We start from the raw sequence: 20,483 nt of genomic DNA, 5'->3' as shown, positions 1-20,483 counted from the left end.
CTTGAGAGACTGGCTACAGGGAACATCGATTTATACTGATGTCCTTTTGGAACAGGAATTTTTGAGGGACATTGCACTAATAGGCTTATTACATCAACATGATCAGGAAGTGGAGGAACATGTTAAATTGAATCCTTTGCTTTGGACAACGCGGAAGCTCTGGCACATCCTGCGTCACAAAGCTGGACTCAATGGTTTCTATTCTTTACATCTGCCCCTGGTCAAGAATCCTCAATTCCTAGACGGCATGGCTGCTCATCCCTTCACCCTATGGAGACACGCGGGAGTGGAGAATATTGGGTCTCTAGTGTCGGGGGAGAAACGCCCTCTCACCTTTACAGAATTATCCACTAAATATGCCATGGTTAGGCCATATCCCCTGGCCTTCCTACAGACACGCTTTTATGTAAGCCACGTCATACAGCATTTTTCAGACAAAGACTGGGATAGCCCCCTAGACGCCCTCTTGAAAAATACAGTCCCTCAACGTAGAGCTATCTCGATCCACTATACTTTTCTTAGAGATATTATGGATCATACCAAAGTGTCAGGAGGAGTGTCGGGGTGGCTGTCCCACTTCCCTGAACTAACAATCTCAGATTTGGAAAAGACCCTCCTATATTCTCGCAGAACTCTCCCTTCTAGTATGTATACTGAGCTATTCTTAAACATATTCCATAATGCATATCTTTCCCCGCTACGCCGATTTCATATAGGTACCTCCGCGACTCATAACTGTCCGAGGTGTCACCAGGAGATGGCAGATAACTACCACTGCTTGTGGGCTTGCCCTATTGTAAAATATTTCTGGCATTTAATACGCAGATATGCTGAACTGAAACTAACAAATTATGTCCCATTTACCCCGGAGTGGGCAATTTTTGGAATGGTTAACCCTATGCTCCGAATAACCCCGGGTAGTAAGAAATTACTACTGGCCATAAGCGCAGCGGGTAAAAAAACTATATTACAAAGTTGGCTTGATAATTCACCCCCTCAGCTACCATTGTTTTTTAATAAACTATACTTTCTATTTCGAATGGACTGGGTGGAGACACTCCTGCATAAGGAGAGAGAAGTGGAGCGTTTTTTTTCACTCTGGGAGTCATACATAGACACGCTTCCACTTACCACTAGAAATCAGATTCATTATAGTCTTAAAGACACCACATGGTATCTTACCAGGCTGATAACCCATGATCCTCCGATAGCCCTGACGTAGGGAGACACCTATTCTTGCATATGGGCCGTTGTGGAGATTCAGGACTCGCAGTCTTATTTGTGTTTGTATGTTCCGAATTTAGTTTTGAGACATTGCTGTTGTCGATTGCAGATTTATACTGACATACAATGAGTTTCCCTCGACATCAAGAGATGTATACCTTGAACATTTACTGTTATACTCAGATTGACTTATCTGTATGATAGATTCCACTACAATGAGAATCTGTGTTAATGTACTATTTCAGCTTAAATCACATGTTGTTACTGGAAGTATCAAATCAACATTGTAACTATTGTGGTATGCTTGTATCACCTCTTTGTTACCTCAATAAAAATATTAAAAAAAAAAAAAAAGCTGTGAAGGAAACACCGAACATCCGTAAGAATGTTGGTAACCATCTCTGGAAAAGAAAATCTAGAGCAGAACCATGTGTCTGAACATAAGAAGACAAAGTCCTTCTGACAACTGTTCTGCAGAAAGGACAAGAGGCGAAAAAGACCAAGAACTTCAGCTGAGAGGCCTTTATATTTGCACCAAAAGATGGAGTTTTACTGGGCACTGTGATTGGTTTGCGAGCCTGAAACAGTCAGGGCTACTGACTGAGGTAAACTTATTACTCTGATGATACTGATCTCCACAATCACGACATCACCGGCAGACGAGACAAATTCCGGTGATGACACAAAGTTTGAAAGTGAAGATATGGCCGAAGAGATACACTATAGGGAGCCTTGGCAACCCTGGTCTGAAGCATTGCAGAGCAGTGTCGACAGGCAAATCCGGAGCGATTTAGTTAGACCGAGCCACTGGTCAAATGCGTTGAAACACTCACTGGACCTTGCCAGAGGCAGAAACAAATATGCCAGATGAAAGTGACAAGAAGCTTACATGGCATCCATGATTTGCCACAAGAGGATCCCCGGAGCGATCACCGTACCAAGGAAGTCCTTTTTGCAGAGACGAGAAGCCCTGAGGTCGATGTTGGCTTGTCACACAGGTACATCAAAATCAGAAAAACCTGTTGGATTATTTCACATTTTTCAGGGGAAAAAAGCATGACAACCCGGGAATTCCGCTTCCTAGGTGTCCATTCTGGAACTGGAGATGGCCGATATTGCCAGAACCCAACGTTCCGCCTTCTGCATATGTGAGATACCGTTCCGACGGCTCTCCAGCTGCAAGTGCCACTGTCTATGTTGATATAGGCCACTGCGGTTTCAAAGTTCGACTGGATGCGGGCTGCAAGACCATGGTAATTTTCTCTGTATCGTTCCAATTTTTTTTTTCCATATATGTGCTGCCAAAGCAAGCACTTGTAGAAAGCCTTGAGCTGGAGCCAAGGCATCGTGGATTGCCCGGAGATGGAAGTGACATCTCCACTGCGAACCTCAATGTTTTTTGAAAACCAGAGTTGAAACCCAAAACCGTAACATCTGAGACTAGTGACTGTGGTTATGACCTTCCATGTCAAGACAGAAAATGGAGTCCTATGGGTCAGATTCGGATTGTGTAGACACCAACGAAGATATTGTCATATTTGAAGTGACAGACTGAACTGTTCTTTATGTAAACTCAATTCTGCCTGGGATTAATAACATAGAATTTGAGACTGAAGAATCCAGGCGTGAGACCAGGAGAATGGAGCCACCTGTAAAGTAGCCTCTATCTTGCAGAGGAAGTGTATGCCATGGATCACTGACCCCTGAGGAAACTGCAGAAAAGAGTGCATTCTGGTCTGAAAACCCTGCACTCAGCCAAAAGACTGAGATACCTGGGGTCGAAAAGAAGACCCCTGAACACCATCCTCCGCAAAGTAAGAAATCCGGAACCAAGGTCCACTGTAGACGAGACGGAGCTCTTTTTGCAACAATCGACCAAATATGACAGTGATGGGAAAGTAACAGTAAAAACCCCAAGACCCTGGTGATGGGAAAGGGATTGGAATTAATACTCCCGTGTTGGATAGCGAACAGACTGCAAGAACTAGAGCCTGTCGCTTGGATGAAACGCAAATAAGAGTGGTAACAAAGAATCCTGCTTGGTACGTGTTTCCCAAGATTCAGAATATATGCTCATGACATACATGTCTCGTACAATACCATCGGTACATAGATGATGTCATTTTTTTGTGGAGAGGTGGAGAGGAGTCTCTAAGACGTTTCCAAGATAAACTAAATAAGAATGACTTTGGTGTACTTCTAACTTTTTTGAGTAGTGAAGAACAAATTAATTATTTGGATCTGACTGTCTATATAAAAGATCAAATGATAGTCACAAAGAATTACAATAAGCCAACGGATAGTAATTCTTTTATTAACCGGTTGAGTAACCATCACCCAAGTTGGTTCCGGGGGGTTCCGGGGAGTCAATTCCGTCGTCTGAGGCGGAACTGTACCGAGAACACTGTTTATAAAGAACAATCATTGCTAATGAAGGAACAGTTCCTGAATAAGGGATATAGCCGGGAGAGTCTGGATAATGTTTTGAATGATGTTGAGAAAATAGATAGAGATACCCTACTGTGTAAAACCATTAAGAAGAAGAATGAGGATTTTAATGTGACATATGTAACCACTTTTAACAGTGAATATAGGGACATTGAAACAATTTTAAAGAAACATTGGGGTATTTTAAAAACAGACCCCGTTTTAGAAAAAATACTCCCTAAAGAACCACGAATTATATATAAACGGGCCCCAAATCTGAAATCACGCCTTGTAAAAAGTGCAATAGCACCAAAACCCACTATGATTACTAGAATCAAATCTAAAGGTTACTATAGATGTAGTTTATGTGTGGGATGCAGGCATTTCAAAAGCAAGGAGGGCAGCAAAATAGAAACCTTTGTATCCAATACCACTAAAAAAGAGTACAGAATTGAACATTTTGTAACATGTAGCAGCAGTAATGTGATCTATTTGATACAGTGTAAATGTATGAAACAGTATGTGGGAAGAACCAGTCGCCCCTTTAAGATAAGGATGGGTGAACATGTTAAAAATATTAAAAAGGGTTTGGAGAATCACTGTTTGTCTGCACATTGTAAGGAAGTACATGAATGCTCCCTTGATAGCATAGTAAGCTGCAAAATCATTGACCATGTGAAAGGGAATTGGAGGAGAAATAACGTGGCTGCAGCATTAGCTAGAAAGGAGATGTGGTGGATACAAGAATTAAAAACTTTGCAGCTGAGGGGCCTTAATGGAAGTTTTGAAATAAAATGGTTCCTGTAAAGATTTGTACATGTTTGTATGTGTTTAAAGAATGATGTATTTGCACCTTTAAGGAAACCCTGTAACCCTGGAACCTGTATTATGAGCAAACCAGACTCTTAGGGAGGGTATATAATCTGCAATCTGACCAGTTTCACCTGTGCCTCAAGAAAGACCCGCAGAGGGTAGAAACGCGTCGGCAGCGCAAGGTGAACCTGGTCTGAAATAAGTGTGGAGCAGAGAGCGTCTAGCGGGGGAAAGCGGAGGAGTGTGGAGGCGGCTGCAGCGCCTGGAGGGTCCGTGACCAAAGGACGGCTAGCGGAGGCTGGATAACAATGGCGGGTGAGCAAACCCTGCATTAAACGGCACCGCAAATACAAACTGCGCCCTGAGGGTCTGGTGAGCTCCAATGTTTTAATCTAATACCCACTCTTGCACCGCGCTCCTGCTGAGATTGACCTGTGTCCGCCAAACAGAGACTTTTAATGGATGTTTTGGAATAAAGGAAAAATGTTTTTTATCTACATTGACGTGGCAAAGTGTTATTCATAACGTGGAGGAAGCCTGGACTGTATCCCTGTGGTCTGTTAGAAGCAGCGCTGTGTTTTTCCTTGATTTGAATTTTTATTGATATGCCATGGATCACTGACCCCTGAGGAAACTGCAGAAAAGAGTGCATTCTGGTCTGGAAACCCTGCACTCAGCCAAAAGACTGAGATACCTGGGGTCGAAAAGAAGACCCCTGAACACCATCCTCCGCAAAGTAAGAAATCCGGAACCAAGGTCCACTGTAGACGAGACGGAGCTCTTTTTGCAACAATCGACCAAATATGACAGTGATGGGAAAGTAACAGTAAAAACCCCAAGACCCTGGTGATGGGAAAGGGATTGGAATTAATACTCCCGCGTTGGATAGCGAACAGACTGCAAGAACTAGAGCCTGTCTCTTGGATGAAACGCAAATAAGAGTGGTAACAAAGAATCCTGCTTGGTACGTGTTTCCCAAGATTCAGAATATATGCTCATGACATAATTCGGTATATCCAACTGACCAGTGGAATCTGAGAAAGTTGGTTTCCCCCACTGAGAATCGGACCATCCCATTCCATGAGCCCTGCAGAGGACATATCGGAAGTCCGAGTTCCAGATGGACAAATGCCTTCTAAAAGAATACATATTTCTCTAACGTCCTAAGTGGATGCTGGGGACTCCGTAAGGACCATGGGGATTAGCGGCTCCGCAGGAGACTGGGCACAACTAAAGAAAGCTTTAGGACTACCTGGTGTGCACTGGCTCCTCCCACTAAGACCCTCCTCCAGTTAGATTCTTGTGCCCGGCTGAGCTGGATGCACACTAGGGGCTCTCCTGAGCTCCTAGAAAGAAAGTATATTTAGGTTTTTTATTTTACAGTGAGATCTGCTGGCAACAGACTCACTGCAGCGAGGGACTAAGGGGAGAAGAAGCGAACCTACCTAACAGGTGGTAGTTTGGGCTTCTTAGGCTACTGGACACCATTAGCTCCAGAGGGATTGACCGCAGGACCCGACCTTGGTGTTCGTTCCCGGAGCCGCGCCGCCGTCCCCCTTACAGAGCCAGAAGCATGAAGAGTCCGGAAAATCGGCGGCAGAAGACTTCGGTCTTCACCAAGGTAGCGCACAGCACTGCAGCTGTGCGCCATTGCTCCTCATGTACACCTCACACTCCGGTCACTGATGGGTGCAGGGCGCTGGGGGGGGCGCCCTGAGGGCAATATATGACACCTTGGCTGGCAAATCTACATCATATATAGTCCTAGAGGCTATATAGATGTAAAATTACCCCTGCCAGTATTCCAGAAAAAGCGGGAGAAAGTCAGTTGAAAAAGGGGCGGGGCTTCTCCCTCAGCACACTGGCACCATTTTCTCTTCACAGTGCAACTGGAAGACAGCTCCCCAGGCTCTCCCCTGTAGTTTTCAGGCTCAAAGGGTTAAAAAGAGAGGGGGGGCACTAAATTTAGGCGCAATATATGTATACAAGCAGCTATTTGGGGAAAAATCACTGTTATAGTGTTAATCCCTGCATTATATAGCGCTCTGGTGTGTGCTGGCATACTCTCTCTCGGTCTCCCCAAAGGACTTTGTGGGGTCCTGTCCTCAGTCAGAGCATTCCCTGTGTGTGTGCGGTGTGTCGGTACGGCTGTGTCGACATGTTGGATGAGGAAGGTTACGTGGAGGCGGAGCAGAGGCCGATAAATGGGATGTCGCCCCCTGTGGGGCCGACACCAGAGTGGATGGATAGGTGGAAGGTATTAACCGACAGTGTCAACTCCTTACATAAAATGCTGGATGACGTAACAGCTGTGGGACAGCCGGCTTCTCAGCCCGCGCCTGCCCAGGCGTCTCAAAGGCCATCAGGGGCTCAAAAAAGCAGGAGGCGATCCTGAAGTCTGTATTTACACACTCAGGTTATATACTGAAACCTGCAATTGCCTCAGCATAAATAGTGCTGCTGCAGCGTGGTCTGATACCCTGTCAGATAATATTAATACGCTAAGACAGGGATAATATTTTGCTAACATTGAGCATATTTAAGACGTTGTCTTATATATAAAGGATGCACAGAGGGATATTTGCCGGCTGGCATCCAGAATTAATGCAATGTCCATTCTGCCAGGAGGGTATTAGAAACCCGGCAGTGGACAGGTGATGCTGCCTGTAAAAGGCACATGGAGTTTCTGCCTTATAAGGGTGAGGAATTGTTTGGGGATGGTCTCTGGGATCTCGTATCCACAGCAACAGCTGGGAATAAAACAATTTTACCTCAGGTTTCCTCACAGCCTAAGAAAGCACCGTATTTTCAGGTACAGTCCTTTCGGCTTCAGAAAAGCAAGCGGGTCAAGGGCGCTTCCTTTCTGCACAGAGACAAGGGAAGAAGGATAAAAGCTGCACCAGCAGCCAGTTCCCAGGATCAAAAATCTTCCCCCGCTTCCTCTGAGTCCACTGCATGACGCTGGGGGTCTACAGGTGGAGACAGGTGCGGTAGGGGCGCGTCTCGGGAACTTCAGGGACCAGTGGGCTTGCCCACAGGTGGATCTCTAGGTTCTGCAAATAGTATCACAGAGATACAGGCTGGAGTTCGAGGCGACTCCCCCTCGCCGTTACCTCACATCAGCCTTGCCTGCTGCCCTCGGAGAAAGGTAGTACTGGCGGCAATTCACAAGCTGTACTTCCAGCAGGTGAAATCAAGGTACCCCTCCTTCAACAAGGCCGGGGTTACTATTCCAAAATGTTGTGGTACCGAAACCAGACGGTTCGGTGAGACCCATTCTAAAATGGAAAGCCTTGAACACTTATATACGAAGGTTCGAGTTCAAAATGGAATCGCTCAGGGCGATTATTGCAAGCCTGGAGAATTTAATGGTATCACTGGACATCAAGGATGATTACCTGCATGTCCCTATTTACCCTCTTCACCAGGAGTACCTCAATATTGTAGTACAGGATTGTCATTACCAATTCCAGACGTTGCCGTTGGTCTGTCCCTGGCACCGAGGTATTAACCAAGGTAATGGCCGAAATAATTATCCCGTACTTGGACGATCTCCTTATAAAGGCGAGGTCCAGGGAGCAGTTGTTCGTCGGAGTAGCACTATCTCGGGAAGTGCTACAACAGCACGGCTGGTTTCTGAATATTCCAAAGTCGCAGCTGGTTCCTACGACGCGTCTACTGTTCCTGGGTATGGTTCTGGACACAGAACAGGATAAAAAGGTTTTCTCCCGGAGGAGAAGTCCAAGGAGTTGTTGTCTCTAGACAGAGAGCTCCTAATACGTATACAGGTGTCGGTGCATCAATGCACGCGAGCCCTGGGAAAGATGGTAGCTTCTTACGAAGAAATTCCATTCGCCAAGTCCCATGCAAGGATTTTCCAGTGGGATCTGTTGGACAAGTGGTCCGGGTCGCATCTTCAGATGCATCGGCGGATAACCCTGTCTCCAAGGGTCAGGGTGTCGCTGTTGTGGTGGCTGCAGAGTGCTCATCTTCTAGGGGGCCGCAGATTCGGCATACAGGACTGGGTCCTGGTAACAACGGATGCCAGCCTTCGAGGCTGGGTGGCAGTCACACAGGGAAGGAACTTCCAAGGCTATGGAAAAGTCAGGAGACTTCCCTACACATAAATACTCTGGAACTGAGGGCCATTTACAATGCCTTAAGTCAGGCTAGACCCCTGATTCAACACCGGCCGGTGCTGATCCAGTCAGACAACATCACGGCGGTCGCTCATGTAAACCGACAGGGCGGCACAAGAAGCAGGATGGCGATGGCAGAAGCCACAAGGATTCTTCGATGGGCGGAAAATCATGTGTTAGCACTGTCAGCAGTGTTCATTCCCGGAGTGGACAACTGAGAAGCAGACTTTCTCAGAAGACACGACCTCCACCCGGGAGAGTGGGGACTTCATCCAGAAGTCTTCCAAATGATTGTACACCGTTGGGAAAGGCCACAGGTGGACATGATGGCGTCCCGCCTCAACTAAAAGTTACAATGATATTGCGCCAGGTCAAGGACCCTCAGGCGATAGCTGTGGATGCTCTGGTAACACCGTGGGTGTACCAGTCGGTGTATGTGTTCCCTTTTCTGCCTCTCTTACCCAGGGTAATGAGAATAATAAGAAGGAGAGGAGTAAGAAATATACTCATTGTTCCGGGTTGGCCAAGAAGAGCTTGGTAACCAGAACTCCAAGAAATGATCTCAGAGGACCTATGGCCTCTGCCGCTCAGACAGGACCTGCTGCAGCAGGGGGCCTGTCTGTTCCAAGACGTACCGCGGCTGCGTTGACGGCATGGCGGTTGAACGCCGGATCCTGAAGGAAAAGGGAATTCTGGAGGAAGTTATCCCTACGCTATTTAAAGCTAGGAAAGAAGTGAACGCAAACCATTATCACCGCATATGGCGAAAATATGTTGCGCACTGTGAGGCCAGGAAGGCCCCAAAGGAGAAATTTAAGCTAGGTCGATTTCTGCACTTCCTACAGTCAGAGGTGACTATGGGCCTAAAATTGGGTTCCATTAAGGTCCAGATTTCGGCTCTATCGATTTTCTTCCAAAATTGAACTGGCTTCACTGCCTGAAGTTCAGACTTTTGTTAAGGGAGTGCTGCATAGTCAGCCCCCGTTTGTGCCTCCAGTGGCACCGTGGGATCTCAACGTGGTGTTGGATTTCCTGAAGTCGCATTGGGTTGAGCCACTTAAATCCGTGGAGCTATAATACCTCACGTGGAAAGTGGTCATTCTGTGGGCCTTGGCGTCGGCCAGGCGTGTATCAGAATTGGCGGCTTTGTCATACAAAAGCCTTTATCTGTTTTTTATATGGATAAGGCGGAATTGAGGACTCGTTCCCAATTCCTTCCTAAGGTGGTATCAGTTTTTCATGTGAACCAACCTATTGTGGTGCCTGCGGCTACTTGGGACTTGGAGGACTCCAAGTTACTGGATGTAGTCAGGGCCCTGAAAAGTATATGTTTCCAGGACAGCTGGAGTCAGGAAAACTGACTCGCTATTTCTCCTGTATGCACCCAACAAGCTGGGTGCTCCTGCTTCTAAGCAGACGGTTGCTCCCTGGATCTGTAGCACGATTCAACTTGCACATTCTGCGGCTGGACTGCCGCACCCTGAATCTGTAAAAGCCCATTCCACGAGGAAAGGGGCTCTTCTTGGGCGGCTGCCCGAGGGGTCTCGGCTTTACAATTTTGCCGAGCTGTTACTTGGTCGGGTTCAAACACTTTTGCAAGAGTCTACAAGTTTGATACCCTGGCTGAGGAGGACCTAGAGTTTGCTCATTCGGTGCTGCAGAGTCATCCGCACTCTCCCGCCCGTTTGGGAGCTTTGGTATAATCCCCATGGTCCTTACGGAGTCCCCAGCATCCACTTAGGACGTTAGAGAAAATAAGATTTTACTCACCGGTAAATCTATTTCTCGTAGTCCGTAGTGGATGCTGGGCGCCCATCCCAAGTGCGGATTGTCTGCAATACTTGCATATAGTTATTGCCTAACTAAAGGGTTATTGTTGAGCCATCTGTTGAGAGGCTCAGTTGTTATCATACTGTTAACTGGGTATAGTATCACGAGTTGTACGGTGTGATTGGTGTGGCTGGTATGAGTCTTACCCGGGATTCAAAATCCTTCCTTATTGTGTCAGCTCTTCCGGGCACAGTATCCTAACTGAGGTCTGGAGGAGGATCTTAGTGGGAGGAGCCAGTGCACACCAGGTAGTCCTAAAGCTTTCTTTAGTTGTGCCCAGTCTCCTGCGGAGCCGCTAATCCCCATGGTCCTTACGGAGTCCCCAGCATCCACTACGGACTACGAGAAATAGATTTACCGGTGAGTAAAATCTTATTTTCATTGATATTTATGTTACATAACAAATTTCTTAGCAGTCATACTCAGAATGAGAACCCATGACCTGTTATACTGAAGGCAGACACCTTATTGCTACAGCTATTTGCTCCTGCCTGCAAGGCACGCTTTGATTTGGAAGCAGAATTCCACAAATCGCAATCAAAATGAATATATGGGCGTCATAGACAGGGCAGAGATGTAGGATTGAATAGAAATAAAATCCAAGAAAACAACATTAACAGAGGATAGAGCTTTAGAGACCCAATCTGTCAATGGATAATTTGAAAAGGATCATCTTATACAATAATGGACAACTTGCATTATGCAATCTGCAACCGCTCTAAGGCCCTCATTCCGAGTTGATCGCTCGCTAGCTACTTTTAGCAGCCGTGCAATCGCATAGTCGCCGCCCACGGGGGAGTGTATTTTTGCTTTGCAAGTGTGCGATCGCATGTGCAGCCGAGCGGTACAAAAACATTTTGTGCAAAACAAGACCGGCCCTGTAGTTACTCATCCTGTGCGATGATTCTAGCGTCGGAGGTCCCGGAATTGACGTCAGACACCCGCCCTGCAAACGCCTGGTCACGCCTGCGTTTTCCCTACCACTCCCAGAAAACGGTCAGTTGACACCCATAAACGCCTTCTTCCTGTCAATCTCCTTGCGATCGGCTGTGCGAATGGAATCGTTGCTAGAAGCATTGCACAGCAACAATGCTGTTTGTACCAGTACGACGCGCGTGCGCATTGCGGTGCATACGCATGTGCAGTTTTTTACCTGTTAGCTGCGCTGCGAAAATCGGCAGCGTGCGATCAACTTGGAATGACCCCCTAAGATCCATGCATTAGCCAGGATAGGGCATAGGAATATTCCTGTCAGAATGAATACCAATTTAATAACCGCCTCACTGTTTTCAATCCGCTGTGACTTAAGGTCACATACTGTACTTTAGGAAAGACAGTTGTCTTAGGCCACCACATGACAGATGCGTCCACTAATTATTAGTAGGACCTCCATTAGGTCAGTGTCTTCATCAGCGAAAGGATAAAGAAACACTGTCTGTAAATGTGAGGCATCGGATCTGAAGCGACACTATTGTGTACTAGAGACAGACGCATTACCCTGGAAACATAAACCACTACATCGTCCCAACGTGAGGGAAGAGGTGGAAACCAATTAACTCAGTAGTTTATTTCTTATTCCTATCCTGAAGCATCCTCCCTGACAGGATTTATTTTACTAATTTCCTGAGATAAAGCCTCAAAATATGGATCAGAACCAGGAACGAAATAGAGGGAGGTGTAGTACTCTGCCAATTGGCGGTACAGCCTGAGGACGCAATCATCCTGCTTAAGGTAGCCATCTCAGATAGACACCAGGAAGTATAAAACGAAGACCTGCCTTAGAAGTGACCATAACTAGAGATCATAACAACTAGGACAAATGATTGTCCTTTGAAGTAACTGAGCTATAGTGTCTGTCAAGGACCTGGCTCACTGCACAGTATAAGCTGCGTAAGGAGCGTTTAGCTCTGTACAGCCATTTTGGCAATTTATAGGTAAATAGTGCACAAAAAATAAATAAAAATAAAATAGTCTGTCTTGTGTCTTGACATAGAAATAACGAAAGGAAAACAGACTACCAACAATCACTGCTTTAGGTGAAAGTATTGACCACAGAGTATTTTACATTAACTCAGCCATTAACAATTTACCAAGGTTTGTGGGCTAAGTAGTAAACAGAGTACCAGTCCCTTGTCATAGACCCTCATTCCGAGTTGTTCGCTCGCTAGCTGCTTTTAGCAGCATTGCAAACGCTAGGCCGCCGCCCTCTGGGAGTGTATCTTAGCTTAGCAGAATAGCGAACGAAAGGTTAGCAGAACTGCTACTAAATAATTCCTTGCAGTTTCTGAGTAGCTCCAGACCTACTTCTAGATTGCGATCAGCTCGGTCCGTTTAGTTCCTGGTTTGACGTCACAATCATGCCCTGCGTTTGGCCAGCCACTCCCCCGTTTCTCCAGCCACTCCTGCATTTTTGCCTGGCACGCCTGCATTTTTTAGCGCACTCCCTGAAAACGCCATGTTGCCGCCCAGAAACACCCACTTCCTGTCAATCATACTATGATCACTCGAGCGTTGAAAAAACGTTGCTCGAGCTTGTGTAAATCTACTAAGTTTTGTGTTAAATAACTAAGCGAATGTGCGCTGCGTACCATGCGCATGCACATTTTCTACCTAATTGCTCCGTTGCGAAAAACGGCAACGAGCAAACAACTCGGAATGACCACCATAGTGCAAGCTAAGGCAGACTCTGACAATACCGGTATCTGTGTACTGGTACTGGACGCACTGCAATACCAGGTCAATGTATAAAGTGGACAGAGCAAGCTACTCTTCTATCTTACTAAAAATTAATGTAATATATGGTCCCTAAATAGGGAGCGTATCAGATATTAAACTGATAAAAACAGATATTACACTTGAACTTTGCTAAAAGGCTGAAATAATAGGGGCGGGGGGCGTGGCCTAACTAGGAATGGATTAAGACACTGCTTTGGTAGCTCCCTGGCCCACTGATACTGCTTTTACTCCTGTTGCCCGGTATAAATATCCAACTTGAACTTGGACCTGTGCATGAGGACCTGCTGATACCCCATAACTCAGTGTGGGGTCCCCGAAGTATTCCCTGCCAGTGTATTCCTCTATCCAATCTGCGGGCAGCCTGTGTGTGTATCCGGCACCATCTTGTGTGTGGCACAGCGCGTTCTGGTGTCCCTCCTGCGCTCCCCGCCTGCCTCTCACTGCCGCTACTGATGTCTCCATGTGGAGCTTCCCTCATTTACCTGCCCGCTGTCGGTTGAGGCTGGTGCGGGGTCCCGCTGAAGTGTGTGCTGCGGCTGGGTTCCTTAGCTGCCGGCCACCATCTTGTGGATCCCTGTTTGCTCCGGTGGCCTCCTCGTCCTGCCTTGTGGTCACTGCTCCTGTGTCCTCTGCAGGTGTGCTCCACTATTTCCCTGCTCACTGGGGCTGGCTCAGGTTCCCGCTTACGGGTGTGTTGCTGCTGGGTCCCGGAGGTACTGCCCGCCAGTTTGGATATAGGGCTGTCTGCCTCTGCAAGGCACTCAGAGGCTACAGGCTGCTCACTGCTCCTTTCCTGCTGCTGGTGACCCAGGAGGACTGCTCCTGTTATCTGATGCTATTTGGCTGCTGAGTAGGCTAGGTGTGGATGCTGCTCACCCTATCTTTTTACCAGTGTGTACCTGTGGGCTTTGGCTTCCTCCTGCTTCTCCTCTATTTGTGCCTGTTATAAATTGCTGCCCTGTTCATTACCATCAATCTCTGACCCTGCCAATAGTATATTATTATCACTGGGTCCCTGATGGTCCGCAGGCATAGCCGGTCTGCTGCGGAGTGTTTGGCGAAGTTTGCACGGGAGGGCCGGATGCTGGCTTCTTCCATGCCATCGTCTCCTTCTCATACGGACTCCTGTCCCCACTCTCCCGCTATGGCTGGATCTTCTGAAGTTACTATGTCTCAGCTTCTGCAGGCCATCACTGACTCTGAAAAGCGACTTGCTGACAGGGTGGCAGAAGTTCATGTTGACATCTCTCTCATTCGTCAGGATATGCAAAAGCTCCGTGACAGAGTAGGAGAGACGGAAAACCGCATTTCAACTCTGGAGGATTCCTATACGCCCATACCGAACCGTCTTTCCTCTCTGGAGTCCCAGATGTCGGCATGTAAGCTTAAGTTTACCGATATTGAAGGTCGACTCAGGAGAAATAACGTTCGCTTCGTGGGTCTTCCTGAAAAAGCTGAGGGATCTCAGCCTGAACAGTTTTTGGAATCCTGGTTACTGTCCCTGTTTGAAAAAGACTCCATCACTCCGCAATACGCTATTGGGTGCCTACTCGGCCTCTTCTACTCGCCCTCTTCTTCCTGGCGCGCCTCCTCGGACCTTCATCACTAAATTCCTCCACTATAAGGATAGAGATGCTGTATTCCACCTTTCCAGACTTCAGGGGCCCTTGGAACATTGCGGCCAAAGGGTTTCTGCATTTCAAGACTTCTCGGCTGATATTCAAAAATCCCGCTCACAGTTCACGCAGGTGAAGCAACGGGATTGTCAATTGCAATACTTGATGCTGTTTCCTGCTCATCTTTGTATGGTGGCTGGTAATCGTACCCCCTTTTTTGACACTCCTCAATCTGCCTCGGCGTGGATTGATCTGCAACCGGTGCCGCAGGCTGCGCCACCTTGACGGGACTGATACCCATCCTATAATATATTTGTCTCAGGTTGTATGAGAGTACTTCTTCAGAATCACTATTTTACTGTTTTTCTTCTTCTGTGTTCTAGGGAGTCAGTGTCCAAGCTCACCTACGCTGTGTTGGGCTATACTCTAGTCTCTCCTATATGAGGGTCTGTCTGTTACTTATTACTATATTTACACCGGTAAGTTTGGTTCTTAGCTGGGGGCTCCGTGCTTATAGGCTATGGGATTAGTTGCCCCGTGTTTAAAGGGTAGTTGAAGTTTAATTTTTTCTTGACTCTGTTTTGGAGTCTTGTTTGGGAGGGTATACGGGGTGGAAGGGGTTGGGGTTTTGCTATTTTTCTTACCTATGTTTGTTTGTGGGGGTTTTTAACTTGCATTTCTTGAATGGTACCTGGTTTCTGATTTGTGTATGAGGAGGGTGTTCGGCTATGTGCTAAGGCACACTGAGCTCTGGGTCCTGCTTTTCTTATTTTCCCTATGTTATAATGGTACATATTATCTTGTGGAACGTAAGGGGCCTTAATGATAAGGTTAAGCGCTCCTTGGTCCTGAAACAGCTCAAGTCTCATTCCCCGGGGTTAGTATGCTTACTGGAAACCCACTTAGTGGGTAGTCGTGTACGCTCTCTTAAAAAGCCATGGGTGGGTTGGACTTTTCACTCTACTTTCCATTCTAATTCCACAGGTATATCAATTTTGATTTATAAAAATATGGGTTTTCTTTGTCAGAGGGTGCAGATTGATCCACTGGGTTGCTATGTATTTTTAGCGGGTACTATCCACACTACCCCATTTCTACTTCTTGCGATATATATTCCCCCTCCTTACAACTTTTGGTATCTTGGTTAAAGCATGTACATTTATGCAGGAATTTCCTTCCACACCGGTCCTCTGTATTGGTGATTTTAACGCTGTTGTACACGAGGATTTGGATAGATGGAGGCCTGGTTCTCTGACTGGGTGGGGGGAAGCGTTACTTCCTTCTCACGCTTGGTTTCTGATCTGGGTCTCCTGGATGTATGGTGCCTACGGTTCCCCTTAGTTAAACGCTACTCCTGTTTTTCTAGCTCATTTGGTGTTTTTTTCTGGATAGATATGGCTCTCTTGTCCCGCTCTCTCCTTCCATCTGTCTCCTTTGTAGATTATTTGGCCTGGGGGATCTCAGATCACTCCCCTATACTTCTGTCTATAGACTTAGCTATCCCTAGGGGGGCATCCTTTTGGAGATTTAATCCCTTCTGCCTGTCTCAGATGGGTGCTGCCTCTGAGTTATTAGTTCTGTGGGAGGAATTTTTTGTGAACAATCCAGTGTGTGATGATGCCCCTTTAATCTGGAATGCCTTCAAACCCTTTCTAAGGGGGCTCCTTGATCTCTAGAGTTGCCCAAATTATAGTTTTTAATAGAAAGTCTGGGGAGGAGTTGGAGAAGCGGAGCTTGGAGCAGGTTTATTTGCGTTGTGGCCTCCTGGCTGACCGGGTTGAGTGGTTGGTCGTACATAAGCGATGGACAGATTATCTCCTGGATAAATCTAAATGGAGCTTGCTTTTCCGGGCACTTGATTTTTATGTTCAAGGGAACAGATCAGGGAAATTTTTAGCTTATTCGTCTAGAGAGGAATTTTCCCCTAACACTGTACATGGCTTGAAGAGAGCTGATGGTACCATGTGTGTGGACACCCCTTCTATTACGGATAGTTTTTATTCTTACTTTGTTGAAGTATACGAATCTAAAGTGAGATACTCCAGTCTACAGCTGTCTATGTATTTAGATGAGATTGTACTCCCAGTGCTCTGCTCAGATACCCAGCGGCTCTTGGAGAGTTCTTTTACATTGGAGGAGGTAGAGGTAGAAATAAAATTCTTTCCTAATAACAAATCTCCTGCGGTGGATGATCTTCCCATTGAACTTTATAAAACACATTAAAAATTTTTTGCTCCCAAACTACTGGACATTTTTAATTCTTTATTAGACTCTGGCTCTCTTACCCCTTCTATGGCAGAAGCATTGGTGGTGTTACTTCCGAAGCCGGGTAAGGATCCCTGTTTGCATGATTTGTATTGCCCTATCTCCTTGCTCTTCACTGATATTAAAATCCTGGCGAAATTACTAGCCCTACGCCTTAATTCTGTAGTTCTTGAAATAGTGCATAGGGACCAAACTGGCTTTATGCCGGGCAGATCTACTGCCCTTAATCTGCGTAGTCTATTCACATATATGCAGTTGGCTGGTGAGATGGATGATGCAGTTATTGTATCCCTAGATGCTGCCGGTGCTTTTAACTCCATGGAATGGACTTATCTTTGGGAAGTATTGGTGAGGTTTGGTTTGGGCCCTAATTTTATTGCATGGGTTAAACTTTTATATTCCTACCCGGCTGCTAGAGTAAATGTTAATGGCTACACTACCGACTCCTTTTTGCTGGCGAGAGGGACACGCCAGGGATGTCCCCTTCGCACTGGCGATAGAACCCCTCTGCTATTAAAGGAATTCGAGTTATAGACTGTGAGGAAAAGATTGGCTTATACGCTGATGATATAGGCATTACTGAAACTTGGGCCCTCATTCCGAGTTGTTCGCTCGTTAGTGTTTTTCGCAACGGAGCGATTAGTCGCAAACTGCGCATGCGCAATGTTCGCATTGCGTCTGCGCCAAGTAAATTTGCAAAAAAGTTTGGTATTTTACTCACGGCTTAACGAAGAAATTTCTTCGTTCTGGTGATCGGAGTGTGATTGACAGGAAGTGGGTGTTTCTGGGCGGAAACTGGCTGTTTTATGGGTGTGTGCGAAAAAACGATGCCGTTTATGGGAAAAACGCGGGAGTGGCTGGAGAAACGGGGGAGTGTCTGGGCGAACGCTGGGTGTGTTTGTGACGTCAAACCAGGAACGAAACTGACTGAACTGATCGCAGTGGCAGAGTAAGTCTTGAGCTACTCAGAAACTGCAAAGAAATTTCTTTTCGCAATTCTGCGAATCTTTCGTTCGCAATTCTGCAAAGCTAAAATTCACTCCCAGTAGGCGGCGGCTTAGCGTGTGCAAAGCTGCTAAAAGCAGCTAGCGAGCGAACAACTCGGAATGAGGGCCATGGTGGGACGAATCTCATGATTGGACAGTCAATCTAGAGGGCTATACACTGTTTAGGAGCGACAGACTAAATAAAAAGGGTGGAGGGATGTGTCTTTACGTAAAGCCGTTTTTAAAACCTGATATACGGGAAGATATTCAGGAGGGGACTGTAGACACTGTTGAGACATTATGGGTAGAAATTGCATGCGGGGAAAAAGGAATAAAAAAGTTAGTATTGGGTGTATGCTGTAGGCCGCCTGGTATCAACGTATCTGATGAGGAATTGTTACTAAAGCAAATTGAAAGAGCAGCAGGAGTAGGAGACATAGTAGTGATGGGAGATTTTAACTATCCAGAGATAAACTAGAAAAACAATTCATGTGATACTGCTAGGGGCAATATGTTTTTAAACACACTTAATGATAACTACTTAGTTCAACTAATTGAGGAACCAACTAGGTACAATGCAATCTTAGACCTGGTATTAACAAACAATGGGGATTTGGTATCAGGTATTATAGTAGGGGAACCCATAGGAAACAGCGACCACAATATGGTCACATTCAATATCAGTTTTCATAAACAGCCCTATACTGGCTCAACTAGGACTCTAAACTTTAGCAAAGCGAATTTTGAAAAGATGAGGGTATTTTTCAGGGATATTGAATGGGAAGGTTTGATTTTAGGAAAAAATACTACGGCTAAATGGGAGGTACTAAAATTCCTGCTAGCTAAAAATACACTCAAATTTATTCCTACGAGCAGCAAAAAAAGGAATAAAAATCATAAACCGATGTGGCTTAACAAAAAGATAAAGGAACTTATGGGCAAGAAAAGGCGAGCATTTAAAAAATACAAATCTGACAGGGAAGCAGAGTCATTTCAGCACTATAAGGAATGTAACAAAATTTGCAAAAAGGAAATAAGAGCGGCTAAAGTAGAAACTGAAAAACTAGTAGCAAAGGAAAGCAAAGCGAATCCCAAAAAAATCTTTAAATACATTAATAGCAAGAGATTAAAGAAGGAGAGTTAGGCCCTTTAAAAGACAAGTTGGGAGTCTTAAGCAAAAATTATAATGACATAGCGGACACACTAAATGAGTTTTTTTCAACAGTATTTACTAGAGAGGACCCAATTCAGGGACTAACACATAATCTCAATAATGAGAATATCCCACTGATAGGTACTTATTTAAGCGAGGAAGTAGTCTGTGACCGATTAAAACATTTAAAAATTAATAAGTCACCAGGTCCCGATGGTATTCACCCAAGGGTTCTAATTAGTGATGAGCGGATTCGGTTTTACTCGGTTCTCAAAACGGCATCTTATTGGCTATCCAAAACACGTGACATCCGTGAGCCAATAAGATGCCGTTTTGAGAACCGAGTAAAACCGAATCCGCTCATCACTAGTTCTAATGGAGCTTCACTCTGAACTTGCAAAACCGCTATTTTTGATCTTTAATGATTCAGTAATATCAGGTATGGTTCCCAAACACTGGCGTATAGCGGAAGTAGTGCCTATATTCAAAAAGGGAAGTAAAGCTGAACCAGGTAATTATAGACCAGTTAGTCTTACATCTATAGTGGGGAAAGTATTGGAAGGTATTCTAAGAGATAGTATTCAGAAGTTCCTTGAAGTCAATAAGGTCATTAAAAGGAATCAACATGGGTTTATGAAGGACAGATCCTGTCAAACCAACTTACTTGGCTTTTATGAAACAGTAAGCGCAAACCTAGATCAGGGTAAAGAGGTGGATGTAATCTATTTAGATTTTGCCAAAGCATTCGACACTGTACCACACATGAGACTTATCTACAAGCTTCAAGAATCAGGGCTAGGAAGCACAATATGCACTTGGGTCAAAAACTGGTTAGATAATAGGGAGCAGCGCGTTGTGGTTAATGGATCTTTTTCAACTTGGACTGAAGTACTAAGTGGTGTGCCGCAAGGCTCAGTATTAGGACCGCTATTGTTCAATATTTTCATTAACGACCTAACAGAAGGTCTAGAGAGCATGTGTCAATTTTTGCAGATGATACCAAATTGTGTAAAGTTATAAATGCAGAGGGGGATGCTGAGTCGCTTCAGAACGACTTAGTTAAATTAGAAGCTTGGGCAGCAAAATGGAGAATGCGCTTCAATACAGACAAGTGTAAGGTAATGCACTGTGGTAACAAGAACAAAAATAACACCTACCTACTAAATGGGGTAAAATTAGGGGATTCTGTATTGGAAAAGGACTTAGGTGTCCTCATAGATAGCGAACTAAGCAGTAGTACCCAAAGTAGGACTGCAGCAAAGAAGGCTAATAAGATATTAGCATGCATAAAACG

At 45.6% G+C, this 20,483-nt stretch overlaps 1 protein-coding gene and 1 non-coding gene across 2 annotated transcripts in view; both read right to left on the bottom strand.

The window, feature by feature from the left end:
• LOC135054703 (zinc finger protein 271-like) overlaps positions 1-20,483 on the bottom strand; it is an 86,046-nt gene that overhangs the window by 15,462 nt on the left and 50,101 nt on the right. The window lies entirely within an intron of this gene.
• LOC134899765 (U2 spliceosomal RNA) lies at positions 13,133-13,316 on the bottom strand. The gene has a single exon (XR_010173374.1). It is a non-coding gene; the product is annotated as a U2 spliceosomal RNA (small nuclear RNA).

Source organism: Pseudophryne corroboree, chromosome 3 (assembly GCF_028390025.1).
Source record: "Pseudophryne corroboree isolate aPseCor3 chromosome 3, aPseCor3.hap2, whole genome shotgun sequence".
In the NCBI taxonomy this organism is placed as follows: Eukaryota; Metazoa; Chordata; class Amphibia; order Anura; family Myobatrachidae; genus Pseudophryne; species Pseudophryne corroboree.
This window is presented reverse-complemented; position numbering and strand designations above follow the sequence as displayed.